Source organism: Chroicocephalus ridibundus, chromosome 1, assembly GCF_963924245.1.
Source record: "Chroicocephalus ridibundus chromosome 1, bChrRid1.1, whole genome shotgun sequence".
NCBI lineage: Eukaryota > Metazoa > Chordata > Aves > Charadriiformes > Laridae > Chroicocephalus > Chroicocephalus ridibundus.
In genome coordinates this window covers 35,266,063-35,279,222 of record NC_086284.1, presented here as the reverse complement: position 1 = coordinate 35,279,222, position 13,160 = coordinate 35,266,063, and the positions used below count along the sequence as shown (strand labels likewise).

The following is a 13,160-nucleotide window of genomic DNA, read 5'->3' as shown; positions in this document are numbered from 1 at the left end:
GAGAGCTTATTAAAGGTAGATGGTCTTCACCAGCAAAGCCTTACACTACTCCTAAGTACAAATTATTCCATTTAAAAAAACCCTCAAGCTGTGAGGAAGAAAACAGGGTAAGCCCCCCAGTCTCTGAAGAAAATTATTTTTGTGTCTTGTTAAAAAGAAACATAGTATCATACATTATACTATACTTTATACTATAGCTCTCAAACTCCACCTTAGTGGGATTTCCGTCTTAATGAAATCCTTGTATGTCAGCCTATGCTTAAGTCTGAATTTCGAGGGAACAATTTTCAACTTTGGGTGCAAATGAGGAAGCTCCAGTTCATTTGGGGTGTAGATAAAAATCCTTGCCTTATAAACCAAATTAATTAATACTTGTACTGAAATACCATCCATGGGTCTTATTAAATAAGCAAAGTCTCCTTCTTGGCATTGGGGGGGACGACCTTGTTACAGGTCAAGGCTTTTTTTTTTTTAAAGTATCGAGGTTAGTGTATTTAATAAATTAGGTTATGGATCATATTAAAACAATGAATTTTCCAAATTTATCTAACCTGCAGGAATTCTCTGATGGGTGGGGGGAGTTTGCTAAGTAAATAAAATCTCCTCATTGTGCCAGAAATTAAAGAGGAAACACAGGGGCAAAGAAGAGGGAAAGAAATACGGGACTCTGGCAGTTTTATTATATTTGCTTTTAGCTAGAACAGGAAAAAAAAAAACCACCTCCTTTAGGCAACAAGGACACCCTCCTTGCAGAAAGCCAGTCACTATGTGATTTACTCCAGTGCAGTCCAACAAAGTTTTCCAAGGAGGAGTGTCCTGAGAAAAACCGAATATCACATGCCAATCAAACTGGTGAGACTATTCACCGAACCAAGGCCTTACACGACGTGGTTCTCAAATATCTCCACTCTAAAATTCTGCACTCTGCACAGAGAAACAAATACGAACAGCTAGTCAAGTCATAACATCTTGCATGTACTTCAGTATTTACATAAAGGCAGAAAGGGGAGTTTCTTTATAAAGTACACTGAAACAGAGCAAGCCAGATTTTGAAACAGTAGGCACTCCAAGAAGGACATAAAACAGATGGTAGTTCAAGGTGACAAAATGTGACAATATAAACCATTCACTGCTTAAGAGTAAAGGCAAGCGAAAAACCTAGATTTATCTCATCCATTCATATATGGTGTTCAAGCCATTAAAAAAAATATTTAACTTACAAGGTCAGAAGGAATGGGCAAGGAGCAAAGCCCTTTCTATCACTATTATATTGCCACCAAGATTATAGTTTTTAAAAGTCTTTGAAGGAGGCAGAAAATTAATCTGAAACAATAACTTAAATTCAACTACAAGCAGGAATTTGGGTGTTAAGATTACCTGGAGAGACAAGCAAAATGCCCTGCAGCTGAAGCACTGCCACACTGGAAGCACTGGTTTGACTGCTAGCCATGGAGATACGCTCCAGTCTTCCAAGGAATATGCATTTTTGGAGAACAATATGAGGACTAGTCCAGGAATAAAAGCTTCCTTGATTTTTCTTAAGTATTTATTCTCTGAACAAATGTAGTATTACTGTTCATCTTTCCCATTTGCAAAGCTGCTTTATTAAAAAAACAGTGCAGAGCTAGTTAAAAAGGAAGTATTACAGAGACCTGACCAGCATACTCTTTCAACAGGGATAGATGGGAAAAGTTTCAAAAATGGATGCAAATACAGGGAAGAACATCTAAAAAAAATTTTATAAAATTTAGCACTAAGACAAGGGAACAGATACTTAAAAGATATCACCAGTACAAGTACAAAATGTCAATACAAAAATCACTTCTTTGAACACTCCTCAGCATAATACATAACAGAAGAAAGCATTATTGTTCCCTAAAATACCCAAAGAAAATAGTTTCATCTGGTGCTTTCTAAATACTGTTTAAAAAAGTTCAGAGATCAATTAAGCAACGTATTAAAAATATTAGTTGCATTCTAGGATACTAGACAGGTAAAACTAAGAAGAGATTAACACATGAAAAGCTAAAAAGTTTGTTATAGCCCATTCTCATTTTTACTACTACTCTTAATTTATTAGGAAAGGAATTAATGTAAGTTCTTACTGTGAATGTCCCTATTCTTATGTCCCCATCAATTTTTTTTTTCATCTATTTTTAACTTCAAACAGATCCAACAGAGGGTTAACAGCTTCCGAAGATATACAAGCTCCTAAAAAGTTACATACGGCTAAATGGACAAGTCCAGGAGCTCTTCTTACTTGTCCTTACTTTCCCCTTAAAAAAACAACCACCAAACTGCACCATTAACTCAACTGTTTTAGACACTATTAGGTGATAAACATAACCAGTGCCCAAGTCATAATAAAGCTTCAAATAGCCCCTTATGCTTTATCAGACAGCAGAGAACCTAACTACACAAGCTACAAAGCAATAGGATTCCAGATTTCACTAGTGTCATTGCTTACGGGGGAAAGCTTAGCTGTTGCAAGTGATTTTCTGTCAAGTCTACAGCCTGTTAAGGGAGAGTTGCTACGTTAGCTGGCTGCTTGTTACTCTGCTTCCTGGGCTGTTCCAGTACCCGACCCAGCTTCAATTTCTCTGCAGTCCTGAAGTCATCCAGGAACATCCCATCTGTACACAGCAACTGTGCTGAAGTCAGCTGTTCCTCATTTACTCTTACGTGCTCTGGTCTGATTTCAGCTCTCCATGATTTATACACGTTCTCAAAAATGACTTTGCAAATTAATTTTTCGTGCTTTCCTCATCTAGTGCATGGTACTACCAGAGATCAGGAAAACATTTTAAAAGGTATTTCAAATTTTACTATTCTGAAAAGTTGCAAACTCATGTCAGCAGCAGGTGTGTGAAAATTTCCCTCAATGTAACAAATGAGAACAGAATTAAACTTCTACCTTAAGGAGCTGAGATTTCCTGATTTTATGACCTAAGCTTTCTCCCAGCCACAGGGAACCAAGCTTTGGAAAAACTTGTAAGTATCTGTTATTTATCAGTAATTTCTGCAAAATGACACGGCCAAACAGCCCTTCCATTCTTTCTGTAGCCCCACGCAAAGAGTACAGAACAGTGTCGTCTAACTTGTGTTTTGAACAAAGGTTTCCTACCAACAAGCAGCAGAAAGTTTGCAAGCGTATACTGCCTAGGCAGTTAAACCAATGTTAATCAAGGTAACATCCTGAGAAAAGTGCATAAGCTGAATCCCATCATATTTTTACTAGTATTAAAACTATGAAAATACACTGATCCGCCATATAATCTACAGCTTCTCCATAGCATTGTTTGACAAGTCTTTTGATTTTTCACCAAAAAGGCTAAAACCAAAGACAGAGACGGGTAATTTCCTTATATGCCATGCCAATAATTCTGAAGATTACTTCAAATGGTATTACTTTCTGAAGAGTGTCTTTTCTGAATAGTAGTTTACATTTGCTGGCGATCTTTCTGCATTAATGTTATTGTGATTTTAATGTGGGCTCTAAATTAAATAATTCCATCCAATGAATAAACCTCAGTTCAAGTCAGCACAAACCTAAGTTTGGGGAAAATCTATTTAAATCACATTTGAATCTTCAGAAGTCAGTTACAATCACGTTAAATACATTTACAATCATAAAAGTTTCATTATTTGTTCAAATGCTACTTACTTCGGAATTACAGATGATATCTTTATTTGAATTTGGCAAGAGGGGGTCAGATAGTGACCCCTCTCTGCAACCTCTTATAACCATTCATCAGGATTAATTATTTTGCCCCCATAAAAGTGATACCCATTTGCGTCTTCACTTACTGTACTGTCACAGAAGCCTAAATCCCACAGATTTTCCCAACCTCCACTTGATCAGTATATAGAAAAAGCAAGAAACATCAGTTTCCAGCATGGAGAGAGAAAAGGAAAGCCACTCGTGTGACAGCGGATCAAGGAAATTAAACAGTATAGGACAATTCATTAGAATAGGCATTTTATATTCTTTAAAAAAAAAAAAGAATCAGCAAGTGATCAGGGAAGCATCACTATCATGAGTAAAAGAAACACAAACTTAATACGGTCTTCAAAACCATTTTTTAAATAATTGGTAATGCCTTCCATGCCATTTAGACAACCCAGCTTCTTAAGTAGCAAAACCCAACAAGTCCTGAAACAACCCACCAACTCACCTCATGTTGCTGATACCAACTTATGGACCTGGCTTAGGAACTGTGCAGCCGCCAATTCTTCATAAAGTCCATGCAAGAAACAAAACTGGAAGGGTTCAACCGTTTGTTACCGTCGCTTTCAGAGAAGGCCTTTTTCCAGTTTTCAATTAAAAACACTTTTCTAAACTAACCCTTAAATCACATTCATTCTTTGAGGGATCAGTAACAGAGGTCTGCAAACCAATGTATCAATCTATTTTCCTCAATAAAAAAAAAAGAGCTGAAAAAGGACTTTTGTCACTGCTACCTTCTCAAATCCCAATGCCCTGCAAATAGGGCTGGCAAAGTGAAATCCAACTTAGAGCACACCCCTGCTGATGGAACTAGTCTGGCTTTCAGAAGTTCATAGAAAACTGTTGATCTTTTGTTACCCATCTCCCTCACTTTAAAGCAAGGGAATGTAAACACCCCAGAACCTACACTCTTTATTCTCATTTTCTTGTTTATAAAAATCAATAACATTATCTGGTTTACAAAAGGAACACATTTTTTGATACATCTCCCTTCCTTAAACCACTCTAAACTGACAAAGCATCTCTCACACAAATGACAGGTTTAGCTCTAGCTGAAGCAGCAACATTAGCAAGATTTTCCCACAAATTTCCTCATCTTTACAGAATACTTTCTCACTCTCAAAGCATCCCGTTAACAGAGAAAGAGTTGCAACGTAAGCCACAGAGGGTGGATGGAAGGTGGAAAGAAGAAAGCCACTCTTTCGGGTTAAACAAGATAGCTCTTCTGGGACAGGAAAAAAGGAGCTGTCAACAGCCAGAATTTTATTGACTGGCTATGAAACAATTAGGAGGAGCTGGCATCTGGTCAAGAAGATGTAAAGGATTACGTAAAGTGAGTTAGGTAGCTCAAATGCTCAGGGAATCTTAAAGAGAATAGAAAGAGGAAAAACAGGAACACCACAAGTCTATCTTGCGAAATTCTATTAGTACTGGGGATTAAAAACCTCTAAACTCGTATGGTGTTTTTCCATGTTTCCTGGCATTCTGGAGTCAGTCAGAAGTGTCACTCGGTACTCATACAATTATGTTAAGTACAATATAAACAAGAAGAAAATGGTTTTAGACATCTTTATTATTAAATAACACAAAGGCAGGAGTTATTGCTCTAAAGATGTACCAAGAACCAAGGATTCCAGCTGCAAAACTCAGAGCATGATCATAATATGCTAACACAACGCTGACAGACAAGAAGTATCAAAATACTGACTGCAGAATAGCAACAGGTTTTCTGGTTTGGTTTTTTGGGGTTTTTTTTTTGTTTGCTTGGGGGCTTTTTTTGTTGTTTTGGTTGTTTTTTTTTTTCCTAATTGTGACTATGAAGAGGAGGGGGAAGTAAAGTAATTGTAGTAACTGAGACAATAACATTAGAAACAGTTCCCAGTGCCCCTGTTATTTTACTGTAAGTATTGAGCGTTCATAAGTATTTAATGGTCATAAGTTTACTTTATACTACAGGACAAAACGACCAAAAACTGTGGCTGAGACGAATATACCTATTAAGGCACAAAAGATACCAAACCTTAAACGGGCTAGAAGTTAGAACAACAGGTATTTTCAACTAAAAGCACTGCTGGCACAGAACTCTTGCCACAGATGTTAGTATTTATTTCTGAGACTCAACAGATCTTCAGCTTATAACTTCTAGATTACTCCTGTTCAGCACACAATTCATGTCTGTACCTATAATAACTACTCAATTTTAAGGTCACCACATACATATTTCCACATATTTAATTTGATACATTAAAGCGCTTTCTCTTTAAATTTCAAAGTTCACAAGTGTTACTGTGGTTGCTTAGTTTAACACATGGATCTGACTATCAGTTTTCTAAAAATACCAGGTTATAAATTTAGCATTTTACTCAATAACCCCAGAAGCAGCAAGACAAAGTTTGATATTCACAGCAAAAAAAGGCTATTAAAAAGCCATCCAACAGATAGCCAAATTTCAGGAAGTCCAGTGAAAATGGCTCACTACATAAGTATGTACTTAAATAGCACCATCTGAACAATTATTTTTAGAATGTACTAACACTGCAACGCATTCCAGCATAGTAAGAAGTCTCAACTGCCATGAAGCAGTAGCCTCAGGGCTATGTTAAGACTGTTCAACAATTTAAATACACTGGTGAATTTAATGAGAGATCTAGGCATTAGTTAGAAAACAATGTTTTGTGGTAACTGATTTAAGAAATTAATTGGATTCAAGCACAAGCATCTGACTAGTTTACTCCAACTGCCTGAAGCAGAAAACAGGAAAATAAAACTGCTCTTCACCTACTGCCAGAGGGTCCAGTTCACCCTCCTGCCACCCCTTTTCACGCTCAGCTTCAGAACAAAGCTTTCCCGTTTCCTAATCTGAACATTAAAAGTAAGTCCTGTTCTTTAAAACTAATTTCCTATAGCAAAAAGAAAAGAGCACACGGGCTTGCGCGTGTGTTGTTCACTACTGCCAAACATAAGGTTTTTATTTGAGATCTCGCAAGATATTTAATTAAGTTTGACTATAGAAATCCCTTAGGGGGTAAACAATTAAAGCTTTCTGCTTTCTAACAAATAACTTTTCACTCTTAAAGAAAAATCTAAGATTTTCCACTTTCATAGCTCTCAAACACTTCCAATGTACCTTTTCTCAACACAAAACCACAGGAAACCTCAAAAGATGCAGTAACTTCCCGTATTGCCCTTGCAACATTTTTGGCTCAAATTTATTTTTAAGTAAACTTGGAGAGGCAGAAGCCTAATTAAAGACCATTTTCACAAGAAGCTTTATTATTTCTCATCATTTAAATGGACTGTAAGTAGAAAAGGCTTTACAAATATAACAGTCTGAACCACAGCAGAACCCTCTCACAGATTCACGTGGCATCTCCTATGCAGGGGACAGCAAGATCCGATCACATTATTAGACCTGTAAACTCTTAAACTTGGTTTTATCGACTTGATCTTCAGATAGGAAGATGCCAGGTTTAGGTTTTATAAGAGACATCTTTATGACATTGTAACAAAAGAACCATGGGAAGCCAAACAAATTTCCTAAAGAATGATGCATTTAGAAGTAATTTTCTGCCTAGGCCTTCATTTCTAGGGTGGCTCTCTGTGATGGAAAAAGGAGTCATTTCTTTCCCAATCCCATTTTTGTCAGGAGATCCTGCTTAAGGAAGGCCAAGATCCAAACCCAGTCATCTTCCAGCAACATAAATGGCTCTCAAGATCTTCTGCTGAAGGCTTGTGATGCAGTATAAAGGTTAGAAGGTGTCCTGAAGCAATTTGGAGGGAATGAAGAGGGAGAGAAGAGTCACAAGATGCACCAAAGTAATAATGCATGTAACATAGTTCCAAATGACTTCAACTCAGCACGAAAGAGGAACTGGTAAAATCTCCTTAAAATTTCATTGCCCGTTTTCAAGTGATTCCTTTTGCTAAAAATCAAAAGGAAATTTAAAATAAACTTCCTGTGCCAGCAATGACATAGCTGGAAAAAGAAAGGTCTGACTGTGGGCTACCGATGTTTGCGAGGAAGAGGCTGTTGCTCTGCACAGCGTGAAGCGAGGAAGGCAGAATTTACCTGAGCTGATTCTACTGATTCCCCATCTCCGGGCCTGAGGGATTGCCGATCTTGTGGGTTAGTAGCACACTCCCCTAAATCAGGGCATCCCAGTCTATTTCCTTCACATGGACAAAGAAACAGGACTTAAACCCAGCAGCCACAGGCTCCTCTGAAGGAAGAATGTATTTACATGTTTAGAACTGGGGAACTTTTTCAGCGCTGGGAACCAAGTTGGATTTCAATCCCATTTGGCGGCCTCCACCTTATTGCACATTCAAACCTAGCACTGGTGTAAAGAGACAGGGAGGAGATGAAAAGTTGCGTGGCTATCGCTGATATACAAACACTGGCCATACCTTGGCCCCAGCCACAAGTTTTTGCTCTTGACTTAGTTTCCTGTCTAGAAAAGGGTCAGACAAAGAATGTCATTAGTGCTTCAAAGAACTGAAGTACAAATATGACCCATGGACAGGAAGCTTAAACAGAGGCATAAAAACATACTTTCCAAGTGCCCAGGATATTTTTTTTCTCCTCTCTCTCTCCCCCACATTTTTTTTTTTTCTTTAAACTGCTCACACTCTTTCCCTCTCTCAGCCTAGAGAAGTGGAAGACAACATCAACAAAAAAAAGCATAGAGAAACAGCATAAAGTCCATCCTTCACACCTGAGCGGATGGCAGTTCAAAGGGGCCCTACCTACCTGCAACCCTGTTGTTTGCTTCAAGAACTGTGTTTGCCCAAGGAAAAAGAGACGAGCAAATCCTGGAAGCAGATCCTTCCCCAAAGGAAGTTTCTTTCTGAGTCTGCAACCTGGAGCTTTTGCTTGAGACTCAGTCCTCTGAGCGGATTCTTTCTTCAAACTCTCACACTGGTTCTTTACTTTTGTGGGCAGCTGGAAAAAGAATGAAGCCGTAGGCTGAGGCAGGGACTCCATACTTCCAGGATAGGGAGGCAGAAAGACTGGAGGGGAAGGAAAAGTGCTAGTTGGTAACTTCTTGAATAATGATCTGCATTCCCTCATTTTCTGCCACACAGAGACATACACATAGTCACTGCAATAGGGGAGGATGACAAGAGATGAGTACTAGACATGCAGTTTTTTCATGCTCTGATGCCAAAAAAAAACCCAAAGTGTTGAGCTTTGAACTTTCAAGACTTTTAAGACATCTACCAATAGATGAGATCAATCATAAGATGTTTTGTCCAGAAAGTTCTCTCAGTTTGTTACAAGTAGATGTAGGTGGAGGGGGGAAAAAAAAAAAAACTAAAAACATTTAAGTGCTCGTTTCTTGGAAAAAAAAATAATCCAAATCTCTCTTCTGTTCACTTTCTCTCAAGTGAATTAAAAATAGCATCTATTGCAATGCAGTGAACGTCTCCCCATAATCTCTTTAAGAAGAACAGTCATACTTACCTGACTGTTTCCCTCACCAATGACTTCCTAACCCCACCCCCAACTCTTCTGTAAAGGACTCAAGTCTTCTACTCTACTCGCAAAATCAGATTAGTCAAACACTGACAGCAGTTTAATGCTCTTGTGACAACCTCTGACTTGGCCCAGGCACATTATGATTGCTGTGGAACCTAAGAACCTACCCAAGTTTCTGGATTTATAGAATATTCCTCTTTTCCCTGAAAACCTCGATGTCCTAGGAGTTAACTGTCATTACTTGAACAGCAAAAATATAACACATAAGAGCACTGAAATTTTCTCCTTCGCAAATCATGAAAGCTGATAGACTCCTGTGAAATTTTACCAGCAGCACGGAGCCAACATGCAACAAAATACAACTAAGTCATTGGACTTAAAACACAATTATATGCGTAGCTGCTTGTGTATGCATTTCCTGGTTATTCTCCATTGCAATACCTGTTGCGCAACAGCGCCTGGTATTTGCATGTAGGGTAGCTGCTGAGCTGCGCGCCTGAGATGAGGCACTATCATTTTACCTGCAGTGCTCTTCATTGCTCTCAAGACACCAGGTAGAGTATGATCCAATAGTTAACCAAGAAGGTATGTCACTCATTATGTTTGATGCAATTTCACTTAATTCATTTTGGGGCAATTTTGGTGGTGTTTCTTCATCCTCTCCTTTAGAGCCCACACCTAAACAAAACACCTTTATACAGTTAGGTATCTCATGCGTCTTTTAATAATAAGCTTTCCTCTCCACAAAGCAGCTTTCCTTCATTGTGCTCCATGTAATACATGGAGAAGTTAGAAAAAAAGCTAGGTTTTGTCATTAAAACCACAGCAGCAATAGTGTATATTTTAAAAGTTATCTTTAATTTTTGCAGTTAGTAGTGGACAGGAAAATTTCCCTTTTTTTTCTTTTTTTTCTTTTAAGAGGTAAAAGATAAAGCCATCAAGGAAAGAACCTGATATCCTACAGTAATTAAAACAGAAAAATCAGCAACTTTCTTCCATAGAAACTGCTTGGGCATGCAGAAAGATATTATGCTTCTTGGTTCCTCTGAGGACACTGAATATGGTGATGGTATCTCAATTTAAGGTAAGAGCTTTTGCTCTAAATAGCAAGACTATTTCATAGGAAAAAAAAATAGGATTAATTGTCTTTTAGTGGAATTTCATGATTTTTCAACAACATGAGACCAAGATGTGTTCCTGTACCTTTCAATTTGACAAAACATTGCTTTTTTGATTATTTCAGATAAGCTTTCAAAGGTTAGAGAGTCAGGTTCAGTCTTTTCATCCCACATGTATGTTTTTGTGAAATAAAATCTTCCTGTTTGGAAAGAATAACTGACCAACACACACATAAATGTACTTGGCCAACAGATGTCTCCAGGATGACATTTACATTCTCCTCTTCCAGTAAGGTAGAAGATACAAGATAAAAATAAAAGAAGAGAAAATATAATAAATAGAGCACATTCAACACAAATTTTTACTGCTCTGTGCTTCCCAAGAAACTATCATAAAAGGACAGTATAACTGAAAGCACATTTCTTCCTAAGATGCCCTCGTGAATAGAAGGGTCTTTTTTATCAGGTAACTTGCAATACCTTGAATGTCAGCAACTTTTCAAGTTGCTAATACTTGTTACCTACAATTCATAACTACAGTGCCATATACAGCATTATAAGACTTAATTTCAGTGATGCGTTGAAGCCTACAAACACTACTAACACTTCTGAAGCCAATATTCTTTTCCAGCTCAAGGTAACAGAAGGTATCAGAGCAGATCAAGCAAGAGGAAGCAGCCTGACCCGGCTTATTGCAGGTTCCTTTCAAACAGGAATCCGCCTAGGGCCTTTGAAGTATCAAAATAAGGCTGACTTTGAGAAATCCTCTTTCTCCAGGGAAAGATCCTATTCACTGAAAAAAGACTCCAGATCACCTTTAATACACTGCACAATATGAAATCACCTTTTGAAGTTTTCAGAGTTGTAGAAGAGTGTATTACCTGGTCTCATTCTATTGATGTAGCATTTCAGTAGAAGAGACAAAGAAACAATGTAAAATTGAAGGGGGAAAAAAGCATTTATGAGGACTTTGTTCATTAATGTTTTCCTCATGGAAAGATCTGAGCAACAAAACGATTTCTGGATGATCAGTCTTAAACATGCTGTTAGGAATAATTTGTTTTTAAATTCCTTTACTCGCATCGAGGTCATAGTACTCTTTTCCAAGAAAGGTAGAACCCCTTACTTCTAATTTTTATCCTTTCATACATCTTTCTTCCATTGAACAGACTTGTCTTGAACTCTAAAGAATAAACGAGTTTGGTAATTTTTGTGTCCTATCACAAATACTAGCCTGATTTGATTCCTATATTCAGATACGTATTTCAGGCTGAAACAACTCCATCTTTCTGCATTTTGACATGAGAAATGCTAATAAATACTCCTTAGCGCTTCTGAAGATTTAGAAGAATGGAAAAGAGGTCTAGAATAAACCATTCGAAGTACCCGAATCCCTCTTATGGGAATTTTGGAGAGAGGTTTTTTTTGTTGCCTCATATCAATCATCAGAAGTGATTCATGCTACTGAGATGAGATGTTAAGACAGCTTAAGGAGTCGAATATACAACAGCTCTTCTCAGTCATTGTACCGTAGAGTTTGATGATTTACCTCAAGTGCAGGTTGTGATGGGATCCTTCTAGTTGAAGCAGGAAGAAATTATGGCTGTGATGACACAAGAACAACTTATGTTGATGATCTTCAGATATGGATGAAGTCAGGAAAGGCACTTGTAGTTCTGGTTCGTGAGCATATAGAAGAAGGTAAGGAATCCTATAATCAATGTTCTCATCTCCTTTGGGCAAAGGATAGAATCTCTGCAGTGTTTTTCCATAGTGACCTGACTGCCGATAGATATTCTGGGAGGAAAACTCCCTTTAGTGCTTTCCTTCACCGTCCTTCTCTACATAGGAGGTTTCATAGCTACTCACTAATTCAAGAGCCAGTGAAGAGTGATCCCCGTTTTTGTGCATCAGTGTGGTTCTGCTCGATAGCCAGTAAAAAAAGTTTAAACAATTGTGAGTAAATTCTACAGAACACCACCTGCAAAATAAGCAAAAAACTGAATCTATGTATTTGGTAAGTGGTATAGAATATAAGCAACAATACTTTTTTTATTTCTAATACTGCAACTCCAACAACTGCAAGATCCCAGTGAAAGAACATGGAAACAAAATGCAAACTGCAACATCCGATTCAAGTTACCTGCAGCTAGACCAACTACTTCTCAAGCCTCAAACTGAAATTTTAAAGCACCATGCAATTATTTTATATTTAAAGTGCAACTAGCCATATAGAATATTTGCAGTTCCCAAAATGAAAACTGTTCTAGGTTAAGTAGTTGTTGCCCTGCTGCTGTTAGTCATACCTCTAGAAATGTGTGCAGGCTGCAAACCCACTGCAGGATCTATGCACCAGCATCCAGTTGAACTGTTATTCAAAATAAACATTACAAGAACAACAAATTTTAGCAAAGCATCTTTCTCCTGGAAACTAGCACCAACATGACATGCATATTAAAGTATCAACAGGAGTGATGTAAGGCTGATTGTTTAAATTCCAAGCTACTGACACTAGGAAAAAATGCTAGTTTCCCAAAACTTCCCGGTTTTGTTTTTTTGGGTGGGAAGAGGAGGAGATGAATTGATAGGAGAGAAGGGAAGAAGTCATTAAGCATTACAACAGCTATACCAGATAACGTTATCAAGTGCCAAGATGGAGAAAAGGCAGCAAAACAATTGATCGATGTGTTGATTTTAAAAGATTAAGTGTCATACAACCCATCATTAAAAGCTAAACTTGCATAGAAATAGAATGGCAGGAATCCTGACTCTGAATTTCAGCATTTGTTTTAAAGCATTTAGCCTCTCTCCAGAACTGGTTTGTGCTCAACTTCTT

At 37.8% G+C, this 13,160-nt stretch overlaps 1 protein-coding gene across 9 annotated transcripts in view; it reads right to left on the bottom strand.

The window, feature by feature from the left end:
* TSC22D1 (TSC22 domain family member 1) overlaps positions 1 to 13,160 on the bottom strand; it is a 96,281-nt gene that overhangs the window by 47,858 nt on the left and 35,263 nt on the right. Inside the window, exons 3-6 of one of the 9 annotated variants that reach the window (XR_010071066.1) lie at positions 12,631 to 12,692; positions 9,728 to 12,305; positions 8,478 to 8,737; positions 5,302 to 7,488 (exon numbers count right to left, since the gene is read on the bottom strand). The exons of 2 other annotated variants lie outside the window; for them this stretch is intronic. The gene's annotated coding sequence lies outside the window, so the exon portion shown is untranslated. Of the gene's footprint in view, positions 1 to 5,301; positions 7,489 to 8,477; positions 12,306 to 12,630; positions 12,693 to 13,160 lie in introns of those variants that run through there. 6 more of the 9 variants (XR_010071067.1, XR_010071069.1, XR_010071064.1 and 3 more) reach the window with 6 other exon arrangements.